This window comes from Corvus hawaiiensis, chromosome 26, assembly GCF_020740725.1.
Source record: "Corvus hawaiiensis isolate bCorHaw1 chromosome 26, bCorHaw1.pri.cur, whole genome shotgun sequence".
NCBI classification, from domain to species: Eukaryota; Metazoa; Chordata; class Aves; order Passeriformes; family Corvidae; genus Corvus; species Corvus hawaiiensis.
Window position 1 is genome coordinate 33,145,692 of NC_063238.1, and position 16,946 is coordinate 33,162,637.

General features: G+C 46.8%; 1 protein-coding gene and 1 long non-coding RNA gene across 3 annotated transcripts in view; one reads left to right on the top strand and one right to left on the bottom strand.

The window, feature by feature from the left end:
• LOC125316848 overlaps positions 1-7,043 on the bottom strand; it is a 106,966-nt gene extending 99,923 nt beyond the window's left edge. The window contains exon 1 of the long non-coding RNA XR_007199874.1: positions 6,691-7,043. This is a non-coding gene — a long non-coding RNA (uncharacterized LOC125316848). The remainder of the gene's footprint in view (positions 1-6,690) is intronic.
• The window catches only part of ZHX2 (zinc fingers and homeoboxes 2), a 75,514-nt gene continuing 64,081 nt past the window's right edge, over positions 5,514-16,946 (top strand). Inside the window, exon 1 of one of the 2 annotated variants that reach the window (XM_048286173.1) lies at positions 5,514-5,603. The gene's annotated coding sequence lies outside the window, so the exon portion shown is untranslated. The remainder of the gene's footprint in view (positions 5,604-16,946) is intronic. The other variant, XM_048286175.1, reaches the window with a different exon arrangement.

Below are 16,946 nucleotides of genomic sequence, written 5' to 3' on the forward strand. Positions count from 1 at the left end.
AGGCCAAGCTGCTGCTCCAAGTTCACTGAGTTTGTCAGGTCACTGATAAGTCCAAAAAAGTCTGGAGCCTGCTTGGCTACAGGAGGCCCAGGGCAGCGGTGGGTGAGCAAAGCCCCCATGGCCCATCAGTGCATTTCAAAGCCAGCCGCCCTTCGCAGGGACCTGACAGGAATGGCAGAGGGCAGGCAGAGGCTGCCGAAGGCTTTATTAAAACACTAACTGCCTGACACAAGGGGAGGTATGGTGGCCTGAGTTCAGAAGTTTTCAGCAAGGAGCTGGCTCAGTTATTTCTACAGTCTACGAAGAGCACAGAGTCACACAGATGTGGTAGCATCCCTTCAGGGACAAGGTGGAGTTTTACCCCTCAAAGGTAAGAGTGAAACACCATGGCTCCCTAACTTTCACAGCCCAGCAGCACTGACCCACAGCAGCCTACACAGGCCTTGGCCTGCATCCTCAGCAACTCTCGCAGAATGATAACCCATTCCCACCTATTGCCCTGGCACTTGGGAACTGAAATCAACAGTAAACAATGGAGGCAGAGCAGATGGTGTTAAGCTTTCCAGTTAGCCATGGTGCAGCCCTACTCCCTCCTTGGATTTCTCCATCCCTGGCAGAGGTCACCTTGAGGAAGCAAAGCCTCGGGTCCCCATCCCCATGGCCACCACAGCTCACTGCAGAGACGCCGACGTCCCCCGGCTCCCCACAGAAGCTCTCTTCCACATGACAGCAGCTCAGCAACCTCAAGGCAGAATTAAATCTCTCTCCCTTCCGCCTGCAGCAGGCAAAGCACGTGGTGTTTCAGGGACCTTGGGCTGAGTCCTCATATTTAATGGGGAGAGCAGACTTCAATGCAGCTTGTTCCTTGTTCATTCAGTGACTAACTGTTGATCTCTCCAAGAATAAGCCAGATGGTTCCCGTGATAAGTGATCAGCTCTCCTGGAGTTTTTGAAACAGAAAAAGACAGATGCCTGCGTGCCTCTTGCCAGGACCCATCTTAAGCTCAGGCAATGAGTGCAAATGCTTGGGGAGGTTGTGTTCAGGGGATTCTCTCCATCCCAGCTTAGCAACTAATCTTCCCCATCAGCCCTTCATCCAGGAGGGGAGGCATCTTGCGTTCAGACGGCTTCCCCCAGCTTAAGGGCACTACAAATCATAAGATCAGCCCTTATAATTGGATGAGAAGACTTTGATATTGTTTTCCTTTTTTGTGCATTTATATTAACATCTCATTTTGCAGACAGCACATCTGATCGGTGCTTACTACTTCAGCTTGTATTTGCACACCCGGGTGATTGAGAACACTGATAGGGGTGACAAAGCGTTTTAGCAAAGGAGAAAGCTTGCTTTGGGAAGCTGTTTTGCTGGGGTGGGAAAAAAAAACAGGCTAAAGAGCTTTGTTTCTCAGCCATTGATATGCACACCACCAGTCAAGCACTGCTTCCTGCCCTCAGAATAGAGATCAAGGTGTCCACAAGAGAGGGGAAAAAAGGTAGCAGTGTTTGTCTGCTGACTTCTTTTTAATTTGTTTTTACCTTAATTCCTCCCTCTGATTGTATAGGAGGCCTGATCCCACTACTGAGCTGGCATTAAAAACAGAAAGCCAGTGCATCACTACACCCATGTAGGGTTAGAAGAATGGGGTGGAAGAGGAGATAGGAGCAAGGTGTAAAATTAGCAACAGAAGCTGAGCTTGGTTTTTCCCAGGACCAGCTCTATGGCAGTAGCTTAGCCCACCAGCCAAGGGCTGGTTCACCTGCCCTGGGAGAAGCAAACACATCCATTCCAAAGGTCACAGACTACCCATTTGCTGCTATGTCTTGTAGGTAAAACTCCTACTATCTCACTCACAGAGTTAGGCCAGCATAAAAATGAGCAACATCTAGCCATGTGCTCAACAGAAAACACTTCTTTTATTAGCATGCCTCTGTTGTGGCTCTTAGAGGATGTACATTCCCTTTTAGGATATTTATGCAGTATTTTCAGAGAAAAATTCGGAGCTGCACCTCCAAGACAGGGAATTAGATCTGTAATGCTGACTCAGCCTTCAATTTCACAGGATTAAACAGTCAGAAAGAAACCATTAAGCTGAGAAAGACCGAAATGTATGTGACAATACATATGTCAGACACTCATCTCCACACCGTAAGAAAAATATATATACATATCAGTACACAGTTCATTATGTCTGACCAAGGCATTATTTCACAGACGAGACTGCAACTTCATCTGAGGGCTTTATGGAGCAGATGTCACTTTAAATCCAGAGACAGTGCACAGAAGGAACAGAGAGGGCACTAGATTTAAAGCAAGCAAGTACTCTGCCCTCACTTTCCTGGGAAATTGTGCATGCATGTTCACTGTGCTTTGTAATCAGCGTGGCTTTCACTGTGTTACTAATTAAAAAGAGAGGCCTTACGAAAAAGAAATTTAAAACTGCAAATTTCCTTTTGCATATTCTGCAAAAGCAATTTCCATTTTGTTATGTTACCCTGCATCACGTTAATGTCAGGTTTTTATAAATGAATTACATACTGAGACTTAGTAAGAATATTCGAATTGCATTCATCACTGATACTTTTTTCCTTGTGTGATTTCCCAAGGAATCAAGGCCTTTGTAATTATAAACGATGACCTTAAACACAGTTCTCCCATCCCTCAGTAAACTTTTGATCGTTTCACTTAAGTTCAACTAAATTTGACAGAATCAGAGCTAACCAACCAGATACAAGTTTCCTAAAAGACAGCATCCAGGTAGAGATGCCACACAGCCTGTCTGTCCCACTGCTCAAGATTCAGAGGAGGAATTTGAGGACGAAGTCAAAAAACATTCACAAAACCAATCTCTGTGCACTATATTTTGCACCTCCATGTGGGAAAATGCCAAGTCACCCACAAGCAGGTATTCTTAATTAGATTACACAGTGTGAACAGCTTCTCTAGCAGTAATACTGAATAGTCAGGTACTCAAAAAGTTGTCCTTAGTCCATTCTTTTAGGATGGCAGTAACAATTGCTCCAATTTTAAACCCACATCCTCTTCATCTTAAATACACTGAATTATGCCTTATTTTTAACGACCTTCCAGCTCTTAATTTGTGTGGAACCATCCACGATTTTGGGGAAGGTGGCTAAGCCTCACTGCGGGCCTTACTAGGTGCAGGGATCTCTTTGGCCTCAGGTTAGAACGGTCTTTGTTATAACCTGGGCTTAAGGTCTGAAATCCCCCACCCGGCTCCCACTGACGGTCCTTTCTTGCACTTGAAAGGCAGCATCAGCTGCCATATCACCTAATCAGTCAAACAGCCTTCTGCATTTGGAAATGAAAAAACAGCTAAACAGGCCTTAAAGTACGTGTCAATTAGGACAACAGCAAGCAGATGATTTTTCACCTGTTTTTCCACTGATCTGCCCTTTCAAGAACATTTTATACTCAAAAGAATAGTAGTCTTATTAAAACACTTAGGCTTGTCTCTTTTTCCAGATCCTAGAAAAGGAAGCTAAGAATTTAAGACAGTAAGAAAAAAGTGTGCCCTGGCAGAAAATCTTTGCACCCTAAAATAACTTTTTTTTTGCGCCCGAGTATTCAAAAATCAGAAACATTTTCAGGCTGGACAGCTACTGAAGAATTAAACAAAATATATTCAATAATACTTAAAAGAAGAAGAAATTTCCATTAAAAATACCAAAAACACCAACAGCTCTAGGGACGAACACCAGAGTTTGATGAGCATCAGCGAGCTCTGAGGGGCATCTTGTGTGCTCCCAACAAGTGCAGAGAGGACGCCCAAGCTTGTCCCTGCCTAACAGCTACCATCTGGAAAGAACAGGAAAAGTTAGCAGACATCTCAGGGCTGGTGGCAGCAAGGAAGGAATCCATCCTGTTATCAAATACTTACAGAGAGAGACTATACTCAGTCAGGCAGTCAAAAACACGCCTACTCAGATAAGGGTATCCCTGCAAAGAAATCTCTTGACACTGCTTTGACATATTTACGTTCTTCTGCGATTATTCAGTTGCAATAACTTAGAGCTCCTCGTCTGACACTCAAACACGAGCCAGTCCCCAGTCCTCAGCCGTACACGGGGAAGGGAAACAAAACGATGCCCAGCAAAGTTCCTCAGCTGGGTTAAGGGCTGCAGCCTGGCCGCCCCGCTGGTGACATGAGCAGGGTGAGAGCCGAAGCAAGCCGAGATTTAAAGCCTGTAGAGCATTAAGTATATAATTAAAAGATTAATCTAATGCGATCTAATCAAAGATACTGCATCTAGATAGCACACCCCTGAAGTTACAGTGAGATTATGCTACTCTTAAGTCCTATTAGCCTGGACTTGCTGGAAGATCTGCTATCTAGTAGCAAGATAAAATCGGTAAATTATTTCTTTTAATTAATTCATTGAAGTAAACAGAAAATAGCCTGGGTCCTATCTGTCAACATCTCTTTGGAAGAAAGGCAAAGAGTTCAACGACAGTTTTAAATTGGGGAAAGGATTCCTGCGTTGCAGCAGAGGAGCAGAGATTGCAGTAGCATCCCTTGGAAATACACACCACCTTCTTCAACAAACAACCACCGCCTGAAGCCCACCCAAAAGACTGTAGCTTGGAAAACCTCTATCACAAGCCGGAGGTGTAGAAGTGCCTCCCACCTCCCCAGGTAATCAGCCCCGCTTCCGAGGGGCAGTCTCACGGCAACGGCATAGCCTCATCCAGACCCTCAGGATCCCGTCGCCGTGCCTACAGCGGGGGTCAGCCCCCGCCGTCTCTATAGCAGGGATGCGATGCAGAGATGGTGGTCCCGTCCCCACGTCCTAGAACGAGGGTCCAGCCGCTGCCATCCCCACACGGGGAGGGTCCAGCCCACGGGATACTGGTCCGAGGGTCCTCACTCCCAGCCCTTCTACCAAGGGTCCATATCCCCCTCGGCATCGCCACCGCTCGCACCTCCCGGGGCCGGGGCGGGGAGGGGGGTCCCCCGCTGCGAGCCCCGGCTCCACCCGGACGATCGGGAGGGTCCGTGTGGTTCCGCCCGTGGAGCGGGACGGGGAGCGGCGAGGACCGGCGATGCCACCGGCCGGGCCGGGCACGGGCCGGCGGTGTCACCACACGGGCAGCGGAGCGCCCGGCGGAGCCCACGCTCGGGGCAGGGGGCGGGGGGTGCGTGGAGCATTGCTGGGGCTGAGCCGCGGGAGGCGCGGCCGGGCCGGGCGGGCGATGGGGGGGGCGCGGCCCCGCGCGCAACTTTCCGCCGCGCCGAGGGACCCCGGCGGCCGCGCCGGCGGTGGTATCGTATGCAAATACGCAGGCTGACGTCAGAGATCATGTGGGGTTTGGCGTAGATCCCCGCCGATCGAGGGCTCTTTTTTTTTTTCCCTTTTTTTTTTTTTTTTCCTCTTTTTTTTTTTCTCCCCTTTTTTTTTCCGCGGCGGGGCCGGGCCGGTGCGTGCGCGCGTGGCGGGGCGCGCGTGTTCCCCGCGGGCCGGCGCGGCGGGGGCGGGGGGCGCGGGGTCCCGCGGCCGCGGGCGGCGCGCGGAGCGGAGCGGCGCGGAGCGGAGCCCCGGTGCCGCTCCGCCCGGGACAGTCGGTGCCGCCGCCCTGGGCGCAGGTAGGAAACTTCCCAGGCGGGGCCCCCTCCCCCGGTGCGCGGCGCTCCCCAGCCGCCCCCTCCCCGCGCACGGACTCTCGCCGGCGCTCCCGCCCCGACCGCTCGCACCCAACTTTTCCTCCTGCGAGAAACTGTCCGGTTCCCTGGACTTCGGCGGGAGCTGGGAGGTGGGGGGGAGGGCGAGGGATACCGCCGGGGGTGGGAGCCGGGAGGGTTGTTCGGGGTGGGCTCTTCATTATTTTATCTATATTTTTCATCTTTGGCCATGCAGCCTTCCTCCCCCCGCCCTTCTCCCGCTCCCCGCCGCCTCCCGATCGCAAGTTTGGGTGAAGGGGGAAAAGCAGGAGGAGGGGGGGGAACATGTCTACGTTTGTCTATGTCGACATCAGCAACACAAAATATGGCGTCCGCTTTCGACAGGGCGTTACGTAGAGGCGAGCAGGGGATTTTGTCAGCGCGGTCCCTGACGAGGAGCCGCGGGCTCCCGGGCCGGGGGGGCAGAGCCGCCCCGGGGCGCGGGAGGGGCCCGGCGCCGTCGCCGCGCGTGGCTCCGCGCCCGCGGCCGCACTTGGCAGCGGTTTCTTCTGGTTTAATTTTTGATTAATTTTTTTTTCCCTCCTGCCCTCCCTCCCCTCTTTGGCAGCCCCCTTCCCACTCGTGACGCCGTGGTCGTGGCGCGGGGCTCGCTGCCGGTAACTGCGGGGAGCGGCGAGGCGGAGCGGCGGCACTGAGCCGGGACCGCGGCGGGGAAGAGCCGGGCGCCCCGCTCCATCCCTCCTCCACCCTCGGTGAAAGGCTCTGCCTTCCCGTGGCATTTTATTTTCCGTGGAATGGGGAGATTTGGGGAAATTCGGGCTTTGGCACGTTGCATCCACTTTTTTTTTTTTTTTTTTTAAATGAGGGGTGACTTTCCCGTTTTTTTAGCCGGTTTCCAAAGACATCACAGAACCGTCTCCTTTTTTTTTCCTCCTTCTCTCTCTCCCTCTGGGATGAAGGCGACAGGGAAGGACACTGATTTATTCTTCCCCTCCACCCCCCCCCCCAGCCCCCCCAAGGAATAGAACTTGGAAATGATACAGGGATGTACCTGTCTGACTTTGGGGTATCCGTATGCCAAGCTCTTCCCTGAGCACTTTTGTTCGCTCAGAGCCTGGGAATCCCTCCTGAGGGAGAGGGCCGGGGGGGCGGGGCATGGCTCTGATTTCCTCCCCTCTTGGCTGCCCAAGCACCTTTCCGATGGCGGCTCTCCATCCTGTCTTGGGGCAGGTGCTCCTTGGAAACCCTGTGAACTTGTGAGTGTCCTGCCGTGCAGGGGAAACGCACCAAAAGTTTTGGATTGGAAGGTGGAGAGCAAAAGGGGAGAAAACATCCAAAGAAGTAGGAATAGGAGGGAATAGGAGGGAAGAGGAGGGCTCTTGGCTGGGTGTGAAAGTGATCAGGATTGCTGGGCATCAGCAGTTCCTGCCAGCCTGGTCCCGCTGCAGCAGCGCGGGGAGCAGCGGATGAGAGTGGCAGAGTGTGCAGTGCCTTGAGAAGCTGCACCTCTGGCAGCACAGGGCATTTTCTGCAGCAGTAGCAGGGTCACAGCGCAAGGCTGTCAATGAGATGCCTTTTTTTTGTTTTCTAACTACAGATTAAACTTTGTGCGGGGTGTGTCTCCTGGCCGGGGCTGGGGTGGTCGTGCAGGCACAGATGTGACTAGAGGAGGTCTGATGTGTCTAGCAGAAACCTCGTGCATGCAGCCTTACTGGGAAATGGCATGTGAATTAAGAGCAGTGTGTGCTGCCGTGGTTTTATTAGACCAGCAGATGAGTAATATTATTGTTTAAGAGGTATCTGTGACCGAAGTGCTTTGCCAGTGTAATATATTTCTGTCCCGGTGAAGCCTTTCTAATGTAGATGTGGCTTCAGTGTGTTGTATGAACTCAGCAGCTCTTTGAAACAGAATTGCAAATTGATCTCCCGATCAGGGAAAGCAAGGTATTGGCCAGCAATTGGGAAGAATATAAATGCTGAGAATTGGCTGGTCATTATTTTACTTGGCTCCCATATGTGTGTTTATCCCCTCAGACTTCTGCAGAAAGTAATGTCCAAGAGCTCTCCCATGTTTATCCTCTGTTCTTGTATCCGTGATAAACTCAGTGCCAGAAAGCATGGATCAGTTTGTATATCTCAGTTATCAGCCCAAAGACCTTGTGATTACTCACCTTTGTAAAATGACATTTTTCCTGCCTGTCCACCCCAGGAGTTCACCTGTCAGAGTTTCGTCACACAGGACATTGCCTGCTGTCAGTGTTTGAAAGTAGCACACTCTTTCCAGTCGTTTTCTCTCAAAGTACCACTTGTTTTTTTCCTTTTTACTCTAGTTAAAATCAGCAATTTCTAGACAATGTCTGTAAAGTGAATAATCCATTATATGAAACAGCCCAAATTTGTAGTATCATATTTGGGTTCATTCTTCTTGTGGGGGGGAAGTTTTATTGTGTTTTTATTAAAAGTCAAAAAAAGCCAGCATTAAATTTAGTAAAGTTACTAGCTTCTTTTTACATTTTCAAACCAGTTTCAAACTGCTCCAGGCTGGAATGAGAACACAGCAGGTTTTGCTCATCCTCGTAAAAGACAAAGAGTTTAATGCCAGGCATGACATCACTGTATTTGCATGTGCAACATCTTCAGGTTTTATTCCTTTTTGCTTTGCCCTAATTGGATGATCTTCAGAAATACTATTTGGAGTTTCTTCTGGCAGGGATGTTTTGATCCATATCTAAATTATTTTTCTTTGTGTCCACTTAAGGAATGGAAACATCCACTGAAAATAAATCAAAAGAGTGTTTTAATTAGAATTTGTTCAGAAACATGCAGTGTCAAAACTGAATTTCCTGAGATTTCAGCATGGCTGTCAGGTAAAGCTGCATTTACATTTTGTGTGGAGTGTAATTGTAGTTCGACTTTCTTTCAGGTATGAGGGTAATTCAGCAAGTGTGTTCTTTCCCTAAAAGTTACTGCACATCTGCATGATTGGTATCTGTTCATACTGGAAGTAAGTTAATAAACAAAAATTGTCATTAAAGTAATCTATAAAGGCTTTAACTTAAAGCCATTAAAATAATTGCTGCTCCTCTGTCAAGGTGTGTTTACATGTGTCCCATCATCTGGAACTAATATTCGTGGTTAGTTTATCAAGCTTTCAAAAATAGATCTGAAGTTTATGGGATGTAATGGTACATTTCAGTCCCAGGGTAACAGTAAGTTGGGTTTCTTTCTGAGCAGCTGAAAGAGCTGTTGGTTTCCAGAATGTTTCAAATACTTTTCATACAGGGTAGTATTTGAGAGTTTAATTTGTGAAGATGTAGCAAAATGGAAATAAAATAAGTTGGGCATTTGGAAGATGAAGGGAAGAGCATTCAATTCCAGCCTTGCCTTCCAGAGACAGTTCAGAAATCACCAAGCCAGCCCTCTCCCCAAAACTGCTTTGCAAGGCAGAAGGGTTGTTTCATTGGTTGTTTTGTTCTTAAAAATTAGCATTTGGGGTTGTTGCAAAAATGTTGAGTTTGAAAATAAGACAATGCATTTGGCAAGCTTTTTTCAGAACCCTGAGACTTCAAACCAGTTTCTGAAGTGAAAACTGAATTTTCCGTAAGCTGAGTTTATGTAGAATGACCAGTATTGTGAGTCTGCTGGTGCAACTGAGGGAGAGGTGTGAAATGATTTTGTGTATTTAGCACTGCAGAAGGCTCAGATCGCTGGGTTTTGTGAGCAGAGAGAGAACGACACAGGCAAGGAGAGAAGGTTTAGGTGTTGGCAGCCAGGAGGGGACTTCAGAAAAGTCATCCTGGGAGATTGTGATAGCTGAGGAGGTGGATTATGGTGCAGTATCTCCTTGAATTCATGGATGAGACTGCACATGCCTGGCCTGCATTGGGCAATGCCCCGATGGGGCTGGCGGTGGGAAGGCTCATGTCAGTGCTTGACAGGGGAGTGTTTGCCATCTGGAGGGGTGACTGAGGAGGAAGGGTTGGGAAGCAAATGGGGAAGAAGGTGGTCTGGAACACCTGCATGGTTAGAAATCACGCATCAGGAGTGGAGGGGGTGAACTTGCAGCGAGTTTTGACAACCTTTTGCAAATTGGCCGGGGGCGCGGGCACATGCTGGGTGCTGAAAGCAGGGCACAGGCGGGGAATTCAGCTTTGCTCTGAGAACAAGCCTCCCCAACAACATCTGCAGTTTATAACTTCTCCACATTGTTGTGCAGCAGGGACCCGATCTAGCAAAGTGGAGCCTGCTCACCACTTGTCTGCCTCTCAAATTAACTTTTACAGACTTACTGGGAGGAATTTGCAGATGTCTACACCTCCCACCCACACAGACTCCAGATTAAACAGTACCATGGTCCAGGCTCGCCCTTGGATTCAGTTTCCATCTGCATGGTTCAAAAGCTCTGAAATCGTGTAGGTCTCTGTCTCATGCTGCCTTTATTTGGGACTGCCCAGTCTGAGGGTGGAAAGGGACCTTCAGATTTTTTCCTTATGTCCAATCTAAACCTACACTCTTTCAGTTTAAGACCATTGTTCCTTGTCCCATCACTACAGGCTTTCATAAAAAGTGAGAATGTGTATGTTTAATATCTCATAAGGCAAGGTACCCAGAGCCTTGGAGCACACAAGCACTTTGGTCTGGTCAGCATCCCACGAGCACACCAAGAACTTTATCCTTGGGTGAATGTGCTGATATTTATCATCCCAGCCCTGTCTCAGTACGTGACATTGGCAAAAATGTCCCTTTGCTGGTGTAACAGCCCTTTTGCTGATGGGTTTTGCCAGCACAGCTACTTCAGTGACGTGTCCTGCCCTGGGCTGATACAACGCATGACAAGCGTTAGTGGTACAGACCTGGAATGAGATGTGCCCGTGCAGACATTCCTGCTGTCATGTGCTTGTTCAGCTCTTGATGTCTGCACATCAACCCTCCCCTCTGGGAAAGCCTTGTTACTGCTGGAGTGAAGCCGCAGTTAAGAGCAGACCCTCCTGCAGGTACAGGCACTGTAGGCTTGGGATCACAGGAATGGGCGCATCTCAGGAAATGCAAATGGCTCTGTGCAAGTCACCGAGTTTCCTGAAGACCGGTATTACCTGCCCACAGTGTAATTCAGTTCACTTGGTAAACTCATCCACAGCCTGAAATTCATCTTCTTCCCTGGAAAAATGTTGCAAGATGAAAAGCAAAGTTACTTGCCTTGTGTTACTCCACTTAGCAAACCCTTAGCTTTGGCTTTGCACAGAAACAGCCATCTGCTTCTCTCCCTCCTTTCATAAGTGACATGTAAAGATACAAATCTTTAGTGTTAGCTTTTAACCTGTACCATTTTGATGGTGTGATTTACAGTGTGGCCCCAGTTGGCACTGGTGAAGGGGACAATTAATTTCATGTGAGCAGTGGATGGGGTGGGATGGGAACGTTTTGCACTGCTTTTCATGTCCTATAAGAGGCCCGAAATCTTGGGTTTTCCTTCCCTTTCTTCCCCCCATTCTTCCTGTCCTAACCTTATTTCCCCTCTTAAATATTTTTTTAAAACTTGCAACCTCAAATTACCTATTTATTTTGGCTTCTCTTGTAGTTGATTGTATGTTGTTCCCACAATTTTCTAATAAGTGTTAAAACTTCATGTTTCACTCACTGGAGCTTAAAACAAACAAAAAAAACCCAACCAACAAACAAAAGAGATTTTCTTGCTTCTTTTGAGTCAGTGACTGTAACTAAGGAAGCCTCAGATTCAGTGTTACTTAACCTCTTGTCCAGTTTGATGAGTGGAGGAAGAAGTCCTGTGAGCAAGACTGTGTAGGGAAGAATGTGGTTCCTTTCTTTTAAGTAGAATCTTGTTATTTGTGGTTTGGAGTTTTTTTAAATACCACCCAAAAAAAGCAGGTTCTGAGCTGCTGCTGAAGGCACCCTCAGAGGGATTTAGTAAAATACCAGTATGTCTCAAGAACTCTGTGCCCCTTCCCTTGCCTCTGATGTGTGTGTTCCCTTTTCTCACTCCAAGTTTTGGACATCTCTTTTTTACATTTCTTAACCTAATTTCATGCTTATTAGTTTCAGTTATTTTATGTTGCACTTGACTTCGATAGCAGAAGTGGGAAAATACTTGTTCTTTTTCTTAAATCTTATTAGCAAGACGAACATCCAATAGGATACCAGTTGGAAGCAGTTAAGTTTAGTAGGGTTTCAAAGTGTGCCGGGAGGGTGGCCTGGAAAGTGGTGCAGGGAGGTTTTTGCCTCCTCTCATTCCAGTGAAAGCCAGTACGAAGCAGACAGCGGCAGTATCTCCAAGCTTTGCTGCCGGGCTGGCAGAGCACTGCTGATTCACTTTCACACAAAATGAAGGAAAGTCCTGATGGTTCTGGCCTCAAGTGTTTCTGGGGATATGCCTTCCCCACCCCTCTTCCTACTGCCCACCTCAAAAGAAAATATGTCTTCTTGTGGGGTTTTTTGTTCATCATCCTCTTGAGCACAAGCTGTCAGGCATCACAGGGAGTTTTTCCTTTTCTTTTGTCTCTCCAGAAACTGATTTATTTAAATGATTTGCTGGGAGCACACTGCTGTTAAAGGCTTTGGTGCTTGTTGTCTTTTGGACTTTGGTACAGTTTTCTTGAAAATTGTGGAAGATGGGGTTATCCCAAAGAATCACGGCTTCCCCTGAAACTGTTTTTTTCTGCATTTTTCCAAAGAGATCCCCTTTCCTGGTCTTCTGTGAAGAGTGTTGTTTATTTCCATGTGATTAAAAGGTGAGGAAGTTGTTTGAGTGCTCAGCTCCCTCCTGGGGAGGAGAGCCCTTGGCTGCCTGGCTGGAAGTCCACATCTGTCACTGCTCCCACCCATGGGACCAGCACACCAGTGCCCTCCTTTTGCTCAGCCAAAGATAGTTACAGAGTCCTTTACCGCTCATGTATTTACTATCTGGCATCCCCATGTCATCTCTTGCAGCCTGTCGCCATTATGATGCTGCTTTTCATTACCATCAAGTGATATTCAGTACCAGGAGTCATGACCTTGCAGTTGCAGATTTTTGGGATCCGTTCCTCACATCTCAGGACTTTGCATCCTTTTTTTTTTGAGACAGTAGCCCTTTTACCTGGGCTACTTAACCTAAGGCGCAGGTCCTCCCAACCTGTGCTTGGGTACAAGCATCTTGCTAGGAAGGTACCAGCTCCACTGTGTGACCACTGTGAGGGCTAGGTTTAGTTTTCTTTGAGAAGCCAGCTGAAAAAGCTGGCTGATGATGCTGAAAAAGCTTCACGTGGGGTTTCCAAACCAGGGAAAGTGCCATGGGTTGCCACATGGAAGAGTTGGCAAATGCGTCAGTCCCCAGCACGCCCATGCCGGGCTGCTGAGGGCAGGGGCTGCTGGCCACTGAGGACCTGCAGGATTTTGCCCAGCTTCAGCAGGTAGGAAATTCCCAGCTACAAATGGTGATGAGTAAATTCAGAGTAAAGTGCTGCCTAAAGAAGCCTTTACTTCTCTCTACCTGACTGGGATTCTTGAGCATAAGAGAGGAGTCGGCTCCATGTGTGTTTTAAAACAATCGGAGTGACAAGAAAGAATGATGTGTTTGGAGGGAACTGTTTTCCTAACTACATTTAAATAGGCATGTCTTTCTTTAGAGTTAGAGCATCCTCACAATTTTACTGTTGCTAAAATAGTTTTCACAGGATGCCCATTTTCTGTGTATCTGTTGGCTTATTGTCTGTGTGCCTTGGTGATGTCAGGGGGGTGAGGTGGTTTGGGAAATACTGCTCAAGGCAAACACAAGCTTCAAGATCCATGCTTAATCAGATAAAGGAAAAAAATCTTAGCTCTCTGAAGGATTTTGCTTTCAACCCTGAATATGCTTGAGTGCCTTAGATTCTGTTTGCTTGTCCTGTTGTCCTGTTACTGAACTTATTTTTATGTGTTTACCCTCTGTGTGATGGTCCAGGAGAGCGTGCGAACACTCAGTACCTGTCCAAGTCAGGAGAGGAGTGTCACAATGTATTATTTATACTGAAAAGAACTTGTGCATAGGAATGATCTTAGCTCCAGCCCCATCTCTTCTGCAGCAGCAAATCAGAGCACTGAGTTGGTGGATTTAAAGTTAATCTCCTGAAATCTGAACTCCTTTTTGCTTACTCTGCTCTTTCTTCTTGGTGAGCAGTGAATGGTCTTGTTCTCACCACAAAGTGCTCAAGGGTGAGTGCTTTCAACCTCAGGGTCCACAGCCCTAGGGTGCAAGGGGTGAGCAGGGACCAGACACCCTTTGACACCTGGCTTCAATTCCATGCTGAGCCCTCTGCAACTCTCCCACAAATATCCTGGGGGACTTAAATATGGGGTTCTTCTAAATAAAAAATAATTTTAAAAAAAGCCCACAAATCCCTGTCTGCACCCTGTGCCCAGTTTAGGAGGAAGATCATTGTTGAGTACATGGTTTACATTTTTAATTTCTTTGTAGTACCCTCTTGCTTCACCTCTTCCCCTAACAGTCTATTCCCACCCTGATATTTTTTTGGAGGGCTCCATCCACATCCCAGCAGGGAGCTTGCTGTGGCAGGGTGCTCGCAGGACAAGGGAAAGCACCTTTCCATATTCAGGGAAAGCACTGTTGTGGTGCTTGATGGAGTGAGGGGTCTGCTTTGAAATGTGCTATTGATGGGAAGCACTGCTGGAAAAGTGCGAGGAATTTTGCAAGGAGATATTGGGTATTTAACACAAGCTGCATCCCAAAATTGGTGGTGATGTCAATAGTACTGTATGGCAAAGCATTTGTGGCTGTTTGCAGGCTGCTTTACTTACAGATGGTAGCAGACAGCAAGAGGGGTGGGAATTACCACCTGGGTTCTGCCATGCTTTTAGCTTTTAGATACGTTGTGTGGAGTGATGTGAGATGTAGTTTGATGCATTTTGAATGGTGTATTTGCACAGGAAAGCTAAAATCATACCTGAGTTTCCTCTCTATATTGATTTCTGCAGCCAAGGTTGGAATTTGATCCTATATTTCAGTTATTTACCTTGCACTCAAGTCATCCTTTCCTATTTCCTATTTGCCTCTCACTGGCACAAGCAGTATGACAACTTACACTGGTTCATGTTTTCATCTAAAATGTTTTAGTTATTTTATTTTTTTAATCTGTATTTTGTTCATCCCTATGTAGATAGCGGTTTTATTTGTTGCTTTTGTCTTATCCTGACCCTTTTACTGAGTCTCAGGGTGGAGGCTGCTACTGTGTGTTGTGAGGTCACTGTTTGGTTTGTGTATCTAGGCCCTGCTGTAGCATCTTCTAGAAGGGTTCCCATGCTGAGCTGCTGGCACAGATTGGCTGACATACCCTTCTTCTGCTCAGATTTGTGATTGCTGGTCTGCACAGCAGCGGAAAAGGACTGTGATTTGCAACCCTTTATTATTGGTCTTCGCAGCTTACAAATACTCAGTTTGGAACACTCTTCAACTTCCGCTGTGGCCACTTGGCTTGGAGTTGCAGCTTGATTAATTTTTGGCTACTGCATGAATCGCCCATGTCCCTTTGCTGTGTTGTAAAATCAGTAAAAAATAAGTTATCAAAGGGTTGGAAATAAAATTTTATCCACACTTAGCACTGAAAGTTTTGTAGTGTAGCTGGAGGAGAAGGTAAAATACCAACTTATTTTTCTTCTTTTTTAAATGAAACAGGCAGCTAATAGGAAGTTGATTAAGAAACATTTGAGGTTGGGTAGGTTTTTTAGGTTATTAAAGATTTTTTTTTTTTACTTGTCTGCTGTTTTAAAATACCTGTTCTTAAATTATGTAGACTAGATGGTGTGAGAGTGAGGAACAGCCCAACACACATCTGGATTTGGCAGGGTTTGAAGTTTCAAACTATACGAAATTTCATCCTTAATGTGATTTAAATAGTTTAAGGTATTAAAGTCTTGAAATCAATGTTTATACTGACTTTAAGACACTCCCCACTCAAAGCATGAAGGAGTGTTACATGCTGTGGGTTTTAAAAAGAGACACTATGCATTCATTGCTAATTATGTACTTTATTATTGAGTCTGAGTAGTAATTTTTTTTCCAGAGCATGTTTGGCAAATGATAGTTTTTAATAAAATTACAGAATAAAGTAATTACTTGAAATTTAACTTAATAAATTTGTTTTATGTCTTAGCCCAGTAAGGATCTACTAAGGTCACCTTTGACCTGCATTGAAAGCAGCAGGCAGAATCATGTTTGAAGGTGAGATAAGTCAAGGACCAGTTTTGTTAAAAACTAGAGGATTATCCCAGGAGGGGATGTAGGAAGCTCATTGCTTAGGTGAGAGTGGGGTGTTGATGGGAAATTTTTTGTCTCTTCAGTGAGAACCTGCAGATAGATTAGGCAAATTGTAGTTAATTATTTAACAAAGGGCCCGGTGCTGCGGTTGCCTTTGACTCCTGCACTACTAAAACATCTCTGGTTTGGAGGGTGGAATTAAGACTGTAACTTTGAGATTAAGCTTTTCTTTTCCTTATTCTCTTCCCTTTGAATGCAAGGCTCTTGACTGCCAGTCCTGGAACAGATGAAGTTTTGCACTCTGTGCTAAGAGCACTTACATAAAAGGGAGATAGATTGCATCCAAAGCCTGCTCAGTTTGCTCTTGAGGAAGGTGGGTCTGTGCTGTCCTTATCCACCTGGGGGTCTTTAGGGAGCCTCTCTGCTACCAATCCTTGCTTTTTGTGCAGACCCCTATTAGAAAACCACAGAAAAGGCTTAATCTGTGACAAGCCAGATGTGATGTGAGCTGAAATCCAGGAGACTGATTATTCCTGGGGCCAGCAGGACCGACGCAAACCGCTTTTAGTGTGTTTGATTTGTGGTGTTGAATTCCTGCATGCACTGGGTCAGACTAACCACTCTCCAGAGCATGAGTAGTGGGGGTCTCTCCACACCCTGTTTCCATTAAACCAGTAGGAAGTTATTGTGCTGGGATTGATAGACCCACATACACATGAATGTGGAGGAAGACAAAAACAAACCTCACAGATCTTTTAGAAATCAGTGATACTGGCAGGGATAATGCCATAAGGTGACATGCTTTCCTGTCCGCAAACATACAGCCAAGGGATGTCAGTTCAGACATATGAAAGTGTAAGTACAGCAAAGATACCTTTTCACCAAAGTCCTCGCTGCATCTGAGGCTGAAATCACAGAAACTGTTCTTTGATGTTGGCTTCCCAGTTGTATTGTGAATGTGGCTTTCAAAGTGCAGCTTTGAACAAACAGTTGAGACCTTTAAGAGGCCTCAACCCCCACTCTTTTTATTGGCATTTTTACATTTGTATTGCTGTGGGGTG